Raw genomic sequence first — 18,241 nt, forward strand, 5'->3', positions numbered from 1 at the left:
CGTCGAAGGTATTTTCTCAAATTACAAAAATCAACAACAAATTTTTCAATTTAGTTTGAGTGTTTTTTGCAGATTTTCCAGTGATCGGAAATAACACTCAGTTTCCAAAATAAGGGGTGTATTTTAATCAGAAGGAACAAAAAATGTTAAGGGGTCCCCATTCTGGGGAATTTGCCAAAATGTGTCACCATCTGGTCTATTTCTGTAAAATAACCATTTTACAATTTCGTGCCAAGGGATAATAAATTTCATCACTAGGTTCGAAATAAATGTGTAACCAATGTGTTTTTGCCACTTGTAAAAGTGTTGATTGTTTTTTTGGCTAGCATTTAATCCTTACCAAATTCATACACAAAAATCGCTTCAAGTCTTGTCACATCTCTATGACAATATTAACAAAATTCTGCCAACCACAATTCCATTTCATCACAAAACAACCTACACATGTTCTGAGTGAAACCAGACATTAAGCTCAACAGCAACGCCAATAGCCAAGAGAATATCTTTTAAAAACCCTTCTCAAATGTTGTTAAGTTTTTAGTCGATACGCAACCAAACTCATTATTGTTGTCCAAACACAACCTAAATTATGATGGTGTGTGTGACGACGACGACAACGACGACATTACTTATACAGCTTGACTGTGGTTTTGCACAGGATCACAACAGAATGCGGCAAGGCAATATACCATCTATCCATCCAGCAGCATGGCACAAATGCCAGTCGATGTTTATGTCCTATCATTTAAAATCCTGCTGTTGGCCTAACCACACAACACACACACACACACGGAATGATGTTAGTAGGACTCCTACACACACGCACACACACACACGCTCTCCCTTTCTATTGGACTTGATGACAAACTGCCTGAATGACTTCTTAACAGCTGCAGACTGTTTTGCCGGTTAGTTGGTTGTTTCAACCTCATTTAATTTCACATATCCTGGTTCATATTATCACAATGGCTTACTGTTAGCCTTAGGTTCCGGCTAGAAATTAATATTGGTAAAAGAAGAAGAGATGGAAATTTGGAAACCGTTTTGCCACCGAGATGGAAACAGTTTTGCCGCACATACACAATGTTACATGTATTGTATTATTAAAGACGAATATTGTCATTTCTTTCTGATCCTTTATCATTTTCTTAGGAAGCCTTTGTAAATGAAGGGATATGTCGTCCCACATGGAAAGAAAATCCCTTTCTTTTTTAACAACTAGAATTAATCATTGATTGTGGAGGATAAGTGACAGATGGATTGTAAGACAATATTTTCATGAGGAACTGCAACGGCTACGGGAAGGAGATTAGGCAAAATATTTAGATATATGGTACTTTATATAGCCACTGGGGTTCCATCAAATGAATTTAAGACAATTTAAGTTGAGCGCCATTCTACTGCTACATCGGTTTCTATACCCTACACAACTATGTTGTAAGGATATTGTAGCTTAGTGTAGCCCGTGAAGTTTGTAGCTTCGCGAAATTTTGGTCCTAGACAGAAATGGGCTGTGGGTAAATACCCAAAGGGTAAATACCAGGTGTGGGTATTTATTTGGGTATTTACTATATTGAATCAGTAATACAAGATCTTGCACCGCGTTTCTGGGTTTCTGTTTTCAAATCGATTTAGAATGGATAGTTTTACGATATTTTAAAGACATGGGTAAATACCCGAGGTATCCACTCATTAACTGGCGAACGACTAAACATAGGCGGGCAAAATTTGGTTCAATGGGGTCTCTGGGTTCAAGTTTTAACTTAGCCCCCATATAACCGTACCTTCCGATTTAAGGTATTTTTATACCCTTCACTTTACTGTGGTACAGGGTATTATGTCTTTGTGCATATGTTTGTAACAGGCAAAAATAATCGATATAGATCCATGGTTCCTTTTGAGAATATGAATAGAATCACTTTCTGAGTCGATTTATGCATGTCCGTCTGTCCGTCCGTCCATGTATTTTTGTTAACAAGGTACAGGTCGCATTTATGATACGATTTTGATGAAATTTGGCACAGGCCACTTGATAGGCCCAATGACGAACCATATTGAAATTCGAGAAAATCGGTTCAGATTTAGATATAGCTCCCATATATATTTTCGTCCGATTTTATGTAAATGGTGCACTAATGTCCCTATATATCATTCGATTTGCACGAAATTTGGCATAGCGTACTGAATTGAGTCTTGAGTCTTGATTTTAGGTAAATGATGCACTAAAGTCCCTATATATCCTTCGATTTGCACGAAATTTTGTATAGAGTACTGAAGTTAGTCCGGAACGATGTGTGTTACATTTCGTGAAAATCAGTTTTGAACACTTTGACTCCGTCCATTAATATATTTTCGTTCGATTTAATGTAAATTGTGCACTAAAGACTAAAAGTTTGGACGTCTGCCACACAATGTACTGAAGATACCCTTCTATATAACCTTACCCTTCTATAACCTTTCGTGTATCAAGTTTTCTTGAAATCGGTTCAGATTTACATATTGCTCCTTTATATACTTTCGTCCGATTTTAAGTAAATGATGCACTTAAGACCCAAAGCTAGGCCGATTGACATTGCAGAATGACATGTGTTGGGATTGATGTTAGTCGGTTTATTTATAGGTAAAGATCATGTCAATGTTCCTTCGAATATACCCAAAATGGTGAAGGGTATCATATAGTCGGCCCAGTCCGACTATACTACTTTCCTTACTGGTTTGTCTATTAGACACATTTTACGATCAAATTGGCTGTGATTTGGCAGAGAGTTCTCTATGGGTACCTCATACAAAGTTTTTATATCAATACAAGTATTGGTACGGGGAATGGGGTCTGTGGGTCCAAGTTTTGATATAGGCCCAATGTAACCGTACCTCCCGATTTAAGGTATTTTATGTTCCATTATACAAAAATTGCCATAAATTATGTTGATAGTCATAATTTATTGGGTGTAATTTGGCACAGAGAGTTCTGTATGGGTACCAAATATTCATTAACTGGCGAACCACTTGACATGTTTTTACCAAAATTTTGGGTAAATACTCGGGTATTTAACCACGCCGTTAACGCATTGTAATACTATCCATTCTAAATAGGTTTGATAACACAAACCCGGATTCAATATAGTAAATACTTAAATAAATACCCGCAAATGGGTATTTACACGGTGTTTACCCACCCCTTGGGTATTTACTTGTAAATAAATAAATCTCTAGTCCTAGACCCACCGTTTTGTACCGATCACCATAGCGGTCTCGACATAGACCTGAAAAATTGACTGAATTAAGTATAATCAAGGGGTGTTGTTGATCTTTAAATTAATACCAATAATAGTGATGCATCTACTCGGATGTGGGAGTTATATTTGAATATTTACAGGCGTCTACGTATTCTGATATTATTTAGTAATCAATTACCACACTAGTAGGCGGAAATATAGCCCTAATCGTTATAGAGTTTTACAAGAAGTTCCGGTTGCCGTTAAGGTAGTGATCAGATGATACACAGATGATGAAATGGACCAAAATTTATTTTTATCGGGCTTTTTAGTCTGTCTAGAACACATAATTATGAGCCGAACATCATAAATTTTGGACGAACATCACAATTTTTATTTGATAACGACTGGTCAATATTTAGAGAGGCTAAATGAGTCAAGACTTTTGTGTGTAAAATAAGAACATTTTAATCTCATGATTTAAATGTTCTGGGCGAGAAAGATGAGTTTTTGATCTGTAATCGGTCAAGGCAGTGCAAATATCGAAAAATATTGTCCAGGCTCGGAATATAGATTCGCAGTGGAATGAGAGTCTTCACCTCTTTGAAATATGTGTCCGAAATTCAGACTATTGCCAAGCCTGTGAAAAAAGAAAATTATAACTGTTCCGAAAATCGATTAACAGGGGGTAACAAGCTTCCTTAGTTGAGTTTGAAAAGAGAAGGGGTTAAGCCACGGCATTTTTAATTGTCGAGCATACACTTAAGTCTGTGCAAGGCCTGTAGTACGCTCTTTAATCGTATCTCGACTAGCTGAATCCATTGTCACGAATGAATATGATAATAATGAATAGTAATAATTTAAAGATTCAAATGGACCCAGATTTTTGTGTGAAAAATTACAAATATATATGTATATATTTACTTCTGAAGGACATAGATCCGAGAAATTGATAGTATATCCAAGAGGAGTTGTTGATCAATTATAGTAATGTATCTACTCGGATGTGGGAGTTATACTTAATCATTTACAGGCGTCTATGTAATTGACGACGGAAATATAGCCCTGATCGCTATGAAGTTTTACACGAAGTTCCGCGTGGGATGAAGATAACGATCATGTTATATGTCCGATTTGAACCAAACTTTGCAAAACTATTACCTTTATCAAGCCTAGTTCAAGTTCGAACGTAGGACCCGTCGGTCTTCTCCTTCTGAAACCTCCTCCACAAAGGGTTAATTTGCCAGTCGTTCGAAAATCAAATCAAGAATTCTCAAAACACCTAATAGTGTGGCTACCGTCTTATGGTGGCTATACCAAAACGGGGACCGATATTGACAATTTTCCATAGTGATATTTGGCAGCCAATGAGGATACCAAATACGCAATTACAGCCAATTCGATTGCCTTACATTTCAAAATTTCCAAAATACCGACATGGCTCAATATAAATAATTTTTAGTACTGAGATATGGGGTACCGTTATATGGATCCTACCCTAAAAAACTCGGAATATTGCGAATATTGGAGCGTACGGATTAATAATTTTTAATATTCTTGGTAGGGAGATGTTTTATACATCGGGAACCCAAAATAAAAAACAATGTTGAGAAACGCTCCCACAATTGCAAAAAGCGAATATTGGAGGGTACTTGGGTCAATATTAATAATAGTTTGTTGGAAAAAAGAAATATTTTACAGATTGTTAGGCCTTTAAAATACCTAACATTTGTCGGGATCCTTGTATAAATGTCCTAAAAATAAATAAATACCAGAGATAAATACTCTTTTAATAGAAACTTTTCAATAAAGGTTTATGTTGATACATAGCCGTATAAAAGTCCCACCCATTGTCTGTAAATTTAAGGCTTCCCTTTTAAGTGGTATGGGAAATTGGAACGTTAGGTCCATTGTTAAACTATTTAGATCAAATTTTTACCACTTTTATTAATCAGATCGTATTTAATTATCTTTCCTTGCCAGTCTGCTGTTCGGTCTAAACATATTTCATATGACCTACAAATTATTTATGTCAATTTTTTATGACCTACAATTAACTTTAACGACCCATGGCACCCTTCCCCGTCCCCCAGGGAAAACTGCCTTACACATAATTCTCTTGGGTTATATCAACGATTTTAAGAAGGAAAAAATTGAAACAAAGGAAACAAAAAATAAATCCCTAAATCTCTTTATAAATCCTTCTTCTTCTTTTTTTTTGTTAGCCTCAAGAAATGCAAGTCAATTCGATGGTTTTATGACGACTATTGCCGACTTGTAGTACTTTTGCATCCATAATCCAGCTGCTGCTACTGCTGTTGAGGAATAAAGCGATTTTTGTTTGTAGATTGCAAATGGCTTGACGTAAGAGAATGGTGTGGTGGGTACTAACTTAAGCCATATGCTTTGTGGTTGATGACGGCTGTTCAGTTCATTAACTTGGACTGACAAATGCGAAACTTAAAGTGAATAAAAAGGGTATAGGGGTTATATACAAACATACATACCCTAGATTTAGATGTGCAAATCATGTCAGTCGTGTAAACCTTGAGTTTATGGTGCACTATCAGAAGATATATTTTGGGGAAAAAATATATATGGGAGCTATATCTAAATTTGAACTGAATGGTGAGCCAAATTTAATCTGAGCCAAATTTAATCTCATTCAGATAATAATTGTGACCTGTTTTTTATACCCTCCACCATAGTATGGAGGGTATATTAATTTTGACATTCCGTTTGTAACTCATCGAAATATGCATTTCCGACCCTATAAAGTATATATATTCTTGATCAGGGTAAAATTCTATGACGATCTAACCATGCCCATCCGTCCTTCTGTCCGTCCGCCTGTTGTAATCACGCTAACTTCTGAAGGAATTGAGATAGTGTGCTAAAATTTTGCATAGGGTTGTCTTTTGCCTGCAGGCAGGTCAAGTTCGAAGATGGTCCGCGTTTAGGCATAGCTCCCATATAAGGGTAACCCCCAATTTTCAGTATTTTGAGAGCGTGTTTCAACCGAATTCACTGAAATTTGGTGCAGTGGGTTCCTATTGGGTACTAAATGTCTCCAACAAAAAAATTATAAATATAGGTCTACTTTTTCTGGTAGTCCCCATATAACTAACGATACCCCTAATTTTCTATATTTTGGGGTTCCTGAGCGCGTTTTTCAACCGAATTCGCTGCAATTTTGTTTTTTTTTGTAGTCGTATATGGTAAAAAATCTCCCTACCAAATATTATTAATATTCACGCCTTTTGAGCGTAGTACCCATATAACATCCTTTTTTATATTAAAATAGTTATCGAATTTGTTCCGCGTTTAGGGTTTAGTTTTAAGACCCTGTTGCAATCACTTCACCTGCGGAGGATATCGAGATAAAAAACTAGAACGTAAGGTTCGATAATGAACTATATATGAACCCCGCCCCTCTGTGCGAGGTACCAGATAAAGTGGACCGATATTGTCCATATTCGAACTTAAACTAAGTTTGGAAGAAATAATAAGATGGGCAAAGTTTGGATGAAAACAAATTTGGTCCAAAGAAACATGGGACCTAGAACCAATATTTCGATGAGGTTCATTTTCATCGTGTCAAAGTGTATACACCCTCATTAGCCATAGGGTTAGGGTATAATTATCCATTAAAAATTTCTGAAATTTGGTTTACATAATCGGTTTGTAGAAATGTCGGTATGAGTCCATTTTTTGGTATTTTCCTTATTTTTTTTCTATATTGTACATACCAGCAGTTTTTTTAAGCTGTTACCATATTGGTAGGAGATTTTATTATTCTTTGTCTACAATTGTGAATACCATGGTAGGACAAGTCTATGTAAGCATTCGTAACTGTGATAATAACACACACGTTTCACACACAATTAAATGTAAGTTTAAGCATTCAACCAAACAACGATGTGGCACCAAGGAGACCATAGAATCCTGGTGAGTGCACTTCATAAATAATTCTACTCGATTTATTTATAAAGTAAGGACAACCGGAAGAAGCTTGAAAACCCAGTTAAAAACCAGGGAGCAGAGCAGTATAGTCGGACGCACCGACCATGCGATACCCTACACAACTACCTGGATCTGGGCAATATTTCGTGATATTTGCACCCTCCTGCTCGATTAGAGATCAACAGCACCTCTTCCTGACATATTTTCCGAATATCTATACTAATTAAAAAGTAAAGTGATTGACCGACTGACTGACTGATTTAACGATTCATCAACGCCCAGACGAAACGGCTGAAGCTAGAATCTTGAAATTTTAGGTGAGGGTAACTCTTGGTTCAAAGGTGACAGATAAGGCTGGGTTTATGGAAATTCGTACTAGAACGGTACGAAAAGTACTAAAACGTACTAAAAGTGATACCATTTGTATTCGGCGAACCGGTGGAGCTAGAACTCTGAAATTTGGTTTGGTGGTCGTTGATGGAGTGTAGGGTAGATGTGCCAAAGGGTTTTTGCAAATTTGAACTATAACTATCCTAAAAGTTCGAAATGTACTAAATTTGGCACTATTTTGTAGCATGTGAACGGATAGCGCTAAAGAATTGAAATTGGAGTAGAAGTAGGTTCCATTTAAGGAAATGGCTTTTAAAGCGTGTGCTCATGAGTATGAAAAGTATTATATTTGGTGCAAATTTTTTTGGAGGTACAAATCGAGCTTGAATCCTGAAATTTGAAATTATCATTACCGTCGGAGTGTAGGAATGGGATATGCAGGCAAAGACCGTAAACAATAAAATTTGAAGTCAGGATCACTGTAGGGGTGTAGGATTGGTGTCAGTATTCAGTTTAAACAATTTATATTCATGGGTACTAAATGGTACTAAATTTGGTACAATTTGAATTTTAGGTGAACCAATAGAGCTAGAATCATGAGATTTGGAGTCATGATCACTGTAGAGGAATGAGATCGAGATATGTAGGAAGTTTCAATTTTTTTTACTAATGCGTACTAAATTTGGTACAATTTGAATTGTGGAATTTTGGAAATTGGTAGTACAGTGACTAAATTTTTACAATTTGAATTGTGGGTGAACCGATAAAGATGGAATCCTGAAATTTGAATTTAGGATCACTGTGGAGGTGTAGAATTGGGATATGTAGAAAGTTTTGGAAATTGGTACTACTGAGTACTAAATTTAGTGCAATTTGAATTGTGGGTGAACCGATAGAATTGTAATCCTGAAACTTGGATTTTGGATCACTGTGGGGGTGTAGAATTGGGGTATGTAGGAAGTTTTGGAAACTGGTACCACTGTGTAATAAATTTTGTACAATTTGAATTGTGGATGAACCGATAGACTTGGAAGACTAGACTTGGTGGGGGTGAAGGTTTGGGTTAAGTAGAACGTTTTGGAAATTGGTACTACTGTGTACTAAATTTGGTACAATTTGAATTGTAGGTGAACCGATAGAATTGTAAACCTGAAACTTAGATTTAAGATCACTGTGCGGTGTAGGTTTGGGTTAAATATGAAGTTTTGGAAATTCGTACTACTGTGTACTAAAACTTGGATTTAATACCACTGTGGGGGTGTGGGTGCTATTGTGTACTAAATTTGGTACAATTTAAATTGTGGGTGAACCATAGACTTCGAATCCTGAAATTTAAATTTGGAATCATTGTGAGGGTGTATGATCGGGGTATGCAGGAAGTTTGATTGGATTTTTGAAGTGGGTACTCATTGAAATAACTTGTGCTAAATTTGGTACAATTTGTATTTGGGTGAACCTGTAGAGCTCGAATAATGAAATTTGGTACTAAATGGTACTCAAATTTAATTTATGATCGATATTAATGTGTGGATAGCATAGTTTTTGTGACATATGCAGTTTTCTGGTAAAATAAAATAATATCTTAATACATGTTTAAATATATCCCACATTCGCTAACGCAGTTGCGGGCATACTTGTCCAGATTCCCTTCACTGTGGGTTGTATTCTGATGTTCGGCTTATAATTGCAGCCTATAGATGGACTCGAAAAAAACACTAACATAACTGGAACCACATGCAAAATTGCAGAGCGACAATTCAGAAGTAAATTAATACGCCATAGAAATCAAATTTTGTAATTTTTCATTCAAAATTCAGGATCCATTTGAACCGCCAAATACTGATCGATCTTTATCAAAGCAGGCATGCTTATTCTTAGGCCCGATGTTTAGGCCGTAATTGGGGAATACAAATTTTGGTATTTGGTATATTTGACCCGCCAAATATTAACCGATCTTTACCAAAAACAATAGGAGTCTTCATTCGCCAGAACCGGTCCTATGTGTAAAATTTCGTAAAGATTGGTTCATAATTGTGACCTGTATCGTGTTTACAAATTATAAATCGACTCAGCTAGTCGAGATAAGATCAGCGGTATACTTAAATGTGGGTCAGATAATAATATTTCTCGACGTTACAAACGCTTGGAGCTTCACAAATCTATAATATCCTGACCGCATAATTGTGTTGGGTATAATAAAGTGCCTTAATTTCGCCGAACCCATTTTTATACCCTACACAACTATGTTGTCAGGGTATTATAGCTTTGTGCAGCCCCAAATGTTTGTAACGCCGCGAAATATAGACCCACCTTTAAGTATACCGATCGTCATATCTCGACTAACTGAGTCGATCTACACATGTGTGTCCGTCCGTCCGTCCGTCCGTCTGTCCATTATAATTTGTAAACACGATACAGGCCACAGTTATGGACCAATCTTCACGAAATTTTGCATGTAGGATGGGTTCTGGCCAATGAAGACCCCTATTGTTTTTGGAAAAGATCGGTTAATATTTAGGGGATGAAATGGACCAAATACTAAATTTTTGTCGGTTTTTCTAGTCGCTCCAGAGGCCGCAATTATGGCCCAAACAGCGAATTTTTGCATGGAGAAGGGTATCGGGCCAGAGAATAAGCATGCATGTTTTGATAAAGATGTCAATATTTAGCGGGTCAAATGGACCCTGACTTTTGTGTGAAAAATGACAAAATTTGTATTCTATGGCATATATATTTACTCCTGGAGGATGTAGACCCCAGGTGTTGATAGCATATCCAAGAGGAGTCGTTGGCCTTTAAATTCATACCAAATATAGTGATGTATCTACTCAGATGTGGGAGTTACAGTCAAATATTTACAGGTGCTTACGTATTCAGATATTATTTAGTAACCCATTACCATATTAGAGGGAGAAATATCGCGCTGATGGCTTTGAAATTTTTCATGAAGTTCCAGTTTTGGTCAAGAACAACGCCTACAATTTTCGGTGATGATCAGATTAAAATTTTGGGATGAAATGGACGGAAAACATAATTTTTTGTGTGTTTTCGAGTAGAGTATAATCCGAAAATCACAACACAACCCACCGTGAAGGTAATCTGGACAAGTAATTAGAATGACCGTACTGAATATTCGAAAAAAGTAAGGAAGAGGTGTTGTTAACCTCTAATCGGACAAGAGAGGCAAATATCACGAAATATTACTCAGACTCGGAATAAACATCCTCAGAAAGTTAGAGTTCGTGGTAGTTGTGTAGGGTATCATATGGTCGGCCCCGTCCGACTATACTGCTCCGCTCACTGGTTTCAATTTTTCATGGTGTTTTCCAGATCCGAAAAATTCGACTGTCTACTGCTTCTTATTTTTTTACCCTCTACCACAAGGTGCTTTTATGTTAAATTTTACATTAATTTTTTAGATCGAAAATGAGATATCCGTATGGCGTGGACCAGTAATATCAATCTTCTTCAAAGTTCAAATATAAATATATTTCTACCAAACTTCTCATTGGTCCAAAGAAATTTGTGCATTAAAGCCGACATTTCGTTGAAACATATTTGTATACCCCAATGTAATGTTAATTTAAAATTTCAGGATTCCAGCTCCATCCGTTCCTTAAAAATTTAAATTGTACCAAATTTAGTACACTTCTAAAACGATTTCCTTATATCGATCCTAATTCTCAACTTTGATTCAGATTCCAAATTTGAAGTTTTTAGCTCTTCCGTTCATATGCTACGAAATTGTACCAAACATACTTTGTATGTATGGGTATGAGCCCGACACAAAACTTCAATCGGGTGGGTCTTCGAAGAAGACTTGCACACATTCAAAAATGAGCTCGCACACTATGGGTCAAACCCATTGACTCTTCCTTTAATTCTCGCATTTCAAGTATTTTTTGCAACAATGACCAATTTATAGTATCCATCGTAATAGAGAACTCCCGACGAATATTTCGAGGTGCTGTAAAACGGAAAATAGTGAATTTATCCAGATTAAAGAATAGTTATTAATATCCAAAATGAAAACGTAATGTACGACCGGCTCGGACTTTGTATACCATCCACCATTTGGTGCACATTCAATATACCTAAAATCGATCTGAATGTGGCTATGCTATGAGCACATTTTTGGTACGAAGAAAGGAATATAAATTTCGAAATTTGCAAAGAAAATTTAAAATTTCTTCCTCTCACAATTGGATATGGCTTATCCTGAAACAATATATATAATGCAATTTTCACATTCAAATGATATCAAACCATATATGACCTAATTACATCCCAAAAAACGATTAATACAGCACACACATACACATCCACTTCTCTATACTCAATGATCCATACATTAACATATGATAATGTGTATGCATTCATCTTGCTATTCATCCATCGGTTTGATAGACAGTCACTCCTTTCGGCTAGCATGCGGGTTGAATATATATATTTTTTTATCATTATTCGTTTTCATGTTATTCTTCTTCTTAGACATGACTGGTTCAGAAAATTGATCGACATACATATATACGTATCATCAGACATATGTACTACCACTACACGTGCTGATGTAGAAATTCTAGGATGCATCAAGACAAGCCGCATACACATATACGTATGTGTGTTATTTTCGTTTTGTTTTTGCAAAACATGCATGAGTATATGTATGCGTGTGTGTGTACATGTGTTTGTACACGTACTTGCATAATAGCTTTCATATCCTTCTTGAAAATACAAGTAGTCGTCTCTTTTAGATAAAATTTTTATCTTGCTCTTGTGCTATACAAACAATTTTTAAGTAAAACAAGAAAAAAACGGGCGGCTTTTGCTATAGGTATTAGGGTGTAATGAGTTTTTTTTTTGAAAAATAATTAATATAGTTGTTACCTTATAATATGTGGCCAAAGGTGTATTTAAGAAATATTTAAACCCCAATTAAGATATATTGAAAATGTGGCATTTACAAAATTGGTCATACATTCAAAATCATTGATTTGCGGGAACAAACAGGTATCTGTTAATGTGGTCTTATTTGTGTGGATATGACATGGTATTTTGAACTAGTTGAATGTACTAGGGCTGACTAGGCAACACCCAATGTTTCCTTGCACTATCAGACATTTTCATTGGAAATTTATCATGTTGTAGGATAAACTTACTCAGTACGGTTGGACGTACTACCATGTGTTGTGTTGTAAGGGTGATTTTTGTAATTAAGCCAGGTGTATTCTTGAATGACATTGTCATCAAATTGGACCAACTTTAATATGCCATTTTTATCTATGTATGAATCGACTTAAATTAATCCACACATGCTATATTGCATTTCATACATATTATTTAGATTTATTTTTGTACAATGTACACTGTGCATAATCTTAACTCTTGATTACATAATAAACATGAAGTCGATCGAAATATATATGGGAGCGATGTCTGCATCTGCACCAATTCCTAAAAAAAAAACAACATGTACCAAGTATGTAAAATTATAGTCACTTCGGTGGAAAAATGTACCCATAACCCTTAAAAATACCAATAAATTGAACTTTTATATGAGGCATTAAGGACATTTTTGAAAAATTTCGGCAAAGATGGTTTAAAGTCACCTTATTGGAAAAAAGTGCGTAAAACCTTTAAAATACTGCAAATGGAGCGTGAACTTTATATGGGGTCTATGAGAAAATATGGACCTTAGTCGAATATTTTTCCCAAATAGCCCCAAATGACACATCGTTAGGAAAATGCAATTTGGATATAGCTCCCATATATATATTTAACCGATTTAATGTAAACGGTCCCTATATATCTTTCGATTTGCACGAAATTTGGTACAGCCTAATCATTTAGGTCTAGAATGATGTCTGCCAAGTTTCGAGAAAATCGGTCCAGATTTAGATATAACTCCCATATATAGCTTCGTTCGATTTCATGTAAATGTTGCCCCAAAGTCCCTATAGATCTTTCGATTTGCACGAAATTTGACATGACGTACTAAATTGAGCCTTGAATGTCTGCAAAGTTTCATGAAAATCGGCCCTGGTTTTGATATAGCTCCCATATATAGTTTCGTCCGATTTCATGAAAATGGTGCACCATAGTCCCTATATATCTTTCGATTTGCACGAAATTTGGCATAACGTACTGAATTGAGCCTGGATTGGACTTATAGTTTCGTCCAATTTCATGTAAATGGTGCCCCAAAGTCCCTATATATCTTTCGATTTGCACGAAAATTTATATTTTTGCCCGATTTCAAGTAAATTGGGCATCTCCTCATGTCAGTCAGATTGACATCAAATTTTGCACAACGTACAAAATTGAGCATAGAATTACATAGTTGCGTTTTCTAGAAGTGCAGACATAGCCAAAGGATGACCTATTTATATTTGTTTGAAGTCGATTTACATACTTTATGGATAGATCTAGGTAGATTCACATTTAGATAAATATCACATATTTTATTTCATCCAATTTCATGTTAATAGTCCTGTTTAATATACCCATAGTGGTGAAGGGTATCATATAGTCGGCTCCGTCCGACTTTACTACTTTCCTTACTGGTTTTTAAACATAGATCTATAATGAAATATGTTGTCATATTTTGGGAAATCGAAACTGCACAAGCTTAGTTTCTTTCTGGGGACTACACCGAAACATAGACCAATATTGATAATTCTTGTGAGAGATTTTCGATCTAATGCGAATTTCAAATATAAAATTTAAGTCACTTCGGTTGAAGAATGTGCCTATTCAAATATTGGCCCATATTGATAATTGTTGGCAGTGAGATATGTTCACCAATGCCAAATTAGGAAAATTTCTTTAAAAATGTGCGCAAAAGCTTCAAAATATGGAATATTGGTGCTACACAATAAAGCACCGATATATCTAGTTTTCAATAAAAAAAAAAACATCCTAGGAGTAGTATCAATGTATATACAAAAATCCAGAGCTCTGTCTTCAATCTTGCAAGCTGTATTGTTGTATTAAAAGGCAGACGGCCGTTACTAAATCGATGTAGAATTTTATTCTGATTAATAATAAATGGGGTCTTAGTTGAATATTTCGAGGTGTTGCTAATAAAATAGTCTGAAAATCTACAATGAACTATTTCATAGTATGCCTCATATGGCATAATTTTCTGCAAGGAAGCCTTTTTTTCTCTACGAACTCGGAATGCCTCATTACAGCCATATATGTTGAAAATGCGTGCATGAACATTAAGCGATTATGAACTGTGTTTTTTTTTCAGCAGAATTAATTCACCTTTTAAAAATTTTGTAAATATGTTGAGATCTCTCAGACAGAATTATTGGGTCTAGTATAAGTCCGCTAATTTTTTTTAGCGAATGTGGAAAATATTAAAAAAAAAAATGTCTTAACATATTATATGATCAAACTACACGCCAGTATCGACCATAGTAAACATTTTAGTCCTTTGTTCTCCATTCATGTTCATTTCCAAAACTACCTCCATATCTCAACACTACACATCAATTCTGACCGCAACAGAAATCTAGCTCAATACTAATTTGATAAATATATATCCCTCATGTGCACTTGTAGGACTTATTTCTAAATCTAATTACAAATTTCATGATTCGATCTCTATATTTTCAAACAAATCCTAATTTTAAAAAATTCAAGTATATTTCTTCCTGTGAAATAGCTGCAGGTATTCTTCATCCTATGGGAGAGCTGGAGGTATTCTTCTTCCTCTAAAAGAACTGCAAGTATTTTTCTTCCAGTGAAAGAGCTGCAGTTTTTATTCTTCCTATAGGAGGCTGAAGGTATTTTTCTTCCTGTGGAAGAGATGCAGGTATTCGTCTTCCTATAGAAGAGCTGGAGGCATTCTTCTTCCTGTGGAAGAGCTGGAGGTATTCTTCTTCATTTGGAAGAGATGCAGGCATTTTCTTCCTATGGCAGAGCTGGATGTATTCTTCTTCCTGTGGAAGAGCTGTAGGTATTCTAAAGGAGAGCTGCAAGTAATTTTCTTCCTGTGGAATAGCTGCAGGTTTTCTTCATCCAAATACCATTTACCATAACTACGATTTTCCGAAACTTACTACATATTCCAATCCCATTTTGAGGGTTCCACCTTATCGGTTAACCTAAATCTAAAACAGTGAGCGGAGCAGTATAGTCGGACGGGGCCGACCATGTGATACACTACACAACTTCCACGAAAATCGAACTTCCTGTTCTTCTATATTTCGCGATATTTACACCCTCTTGTAAATGTTTTCGGTCCAGTTCATCCCAAACTTATTATCTGATCTTCACCGAAAATTATAGGCGTTGTCCTTGACCATACCTGGATCCTCATGAAAATTTTAAAAATATATTACCGCCCTCTAGTGTGGTAATGGGTTACTAAATAATATCTGAGTACGTAAGCACCTGTAAATACTTAAGTGTAACTCCCACAACCGATTACATACGACAATAAAATTTGTATCAATTTAAAGGTCGACCACTCCTCTTGTATATATTGTCAACTTCTCGGGTCTATGTCCTTCAGGGGTAAATATATATGCTATAGAATACAAATTTTATAATGTTTCACACAAAAGTCAGGGTCCATTTCACCCGCTAAATATTTGCCGATCTTTATCAAAATAGGCATGCTTATTCTTTGATCCGATCCCCTTCTCCATGCAAAAATTCCATAATTGAGGCCTCTGGAGCGACCAGAAAATCAGACAAAAATAAAGTTTTTGGTCCATTTCATCCCCTAAATAGTAACCGATCTTTACCAAAAACAATAGGGGTCTTCATTGGGCAGAACCCATCCTACATGCAAAATTTCGTGAAGATTGATCTATAACTGTGGCCTGTATCGTGTTTACAAATTATAATGGACAGACGGACAGACGGACGGACACACATGCCTAGATCGACTCAGCTAGTCGTGATATGACGATCGGTATACTTAAAGGTGGGTCTACGATCAATATTTCGCGGCGTTACAAACTCTTGGGACTGCACAAAGCTATAATACCCTGACAACATGGTTGTGTAGGGTATAATTATATCAAATTTAGTATCATAAGAACAAATTTCCAAAACTTATTACAAACTTCAGGATACCAGCTATATTGAATAACCATAATCCAAATTGTATCAAATTTTAGTACTATTTGCACTCATAAGTACGAATTTCTATAACTATCTACATTGTTCAATCCGATAGAAATCTTAATTTAAAATTTCAGGATTCCAGCTCTATCGGTTCAACCAAAATCCAAATTGTACCAAATTTATACATAAGTACAAATTTCCAAAACTCCATCCAAACTCCAATCCTATACTTCAACAGTAATCCTAATTCCAAATTTCCGGATACAGCTCTATCGGTTATCCCAAAATCCAAATTGTACCAAATTTAGAACCATTTAGTGCACATAAGTAAATTTCCAAAACTATCTGTATTCCTCAATTTCACAATACAGTGGTAATCTTATATTCAAATTACAGTGTTCCTGTTCTCTTGGTTAACCCAAATGCAAATTGTACCAAATTTAGTAAAAATGTCCAAAACTTCCTGCATACCCTAATACTACACCTCAATCTTAAAACCAAATTTTAGGATTCCAGCTCTATCGGTTATCCTAAAATTCAATTTGTACTAAATTTAGTACCATTTAGTACGCATAAGTACTAATTTTGAAAATTTCCTACATACCCCAATCCTACGGTACAACAGCAATCATGTTTCCTACCGGTTCAGCCAAATGCAAATAGTACCAAACATAGTACTTTTCATACACATACGTACACATTTCGAAGACTAAATACATATCGCAATCCGACACTCCGACGGTAATGTTTATTTTAAATTTCAGGATTCCAGCTTCATCCGTTCCTTCAAATTAAAAGTGTACCAAATATAGGACCATACACTATTTTCTGTAAACAGGAGTATACACTTCCAAAACCATATATGCAACCCTTTTCCCTGACTTCGACTTTCCAAACGATTATTTAAAGTCCTTTCTTTTTATACCTTTCCCTGACTTCGACTTTCCGAACTTTTATTTAAAGTCCTTTCTTTTTATACCCTTCACCACACTGTGGTACAGGGTATTATGTCTTTGTGCATATGTTTGTAACAGGCAAAAATAATCGAGATAGACCCATGGTTCCTTTTGAGAATATGCTTAGAATCACTTTCTGTGTCGATTTATGCATGTCCGTCTGTCTGTCCGTCTGTCCATGTTAAATTGTAAACAAAGTACAGGCCGCATTTATGATCCGAATTGGATGAAATTTGGCACAGCTCATTTGTTTGGCCCAAGGACGAACCCTATTGAAATTGAGAAAAACCGGTCCAGATTTAGATATAGCTCCCATATATAGTTTCGCCCGATTTAGAGTGATGTCTGCCAAGTTTCGTGAAAATCGGTCCAGATTTAGATATAGCTCCCATATATAGTTTCGTCCGATTTCATGTAAATGGTGCACTAAAGTCACCATATATCTTTCGATTTGCACGAAATTTGGCACAACGTACTGATGTCTGCGAAGTTTCGTGTAAATCGGTCCAGATTTATATATAGCTCCCATATATATTTTCGTCCGATTTAATGTAAATGGTGTACCAAAGTCCCTATATATCTTTCGATTTGCACGAAATTTGCACAGCGTACTGAATTAGGTCTGGAATGATGTGTGTCAAGTTTCCTGAAAATCGGTCCAGATTTAGATATAGCTCCCATATATATTTTCGT

Source organism: Musca vetustissima, unplaced genomic scaffold, assembly GCF_032173495.1.
Source record: "Musca vetustissima isolate MV318-11 ecotype Yass unplaced genomic scaffold, APGP_CSIRO_Mvet_v1 utg9675, whole genome shotgun sequence".
Lineage (NCBI taxonomy): Eukaryota > Metazoa > Arthropoda > Insecta > Diptera > Muscidae > Musca > Musca vetustissima.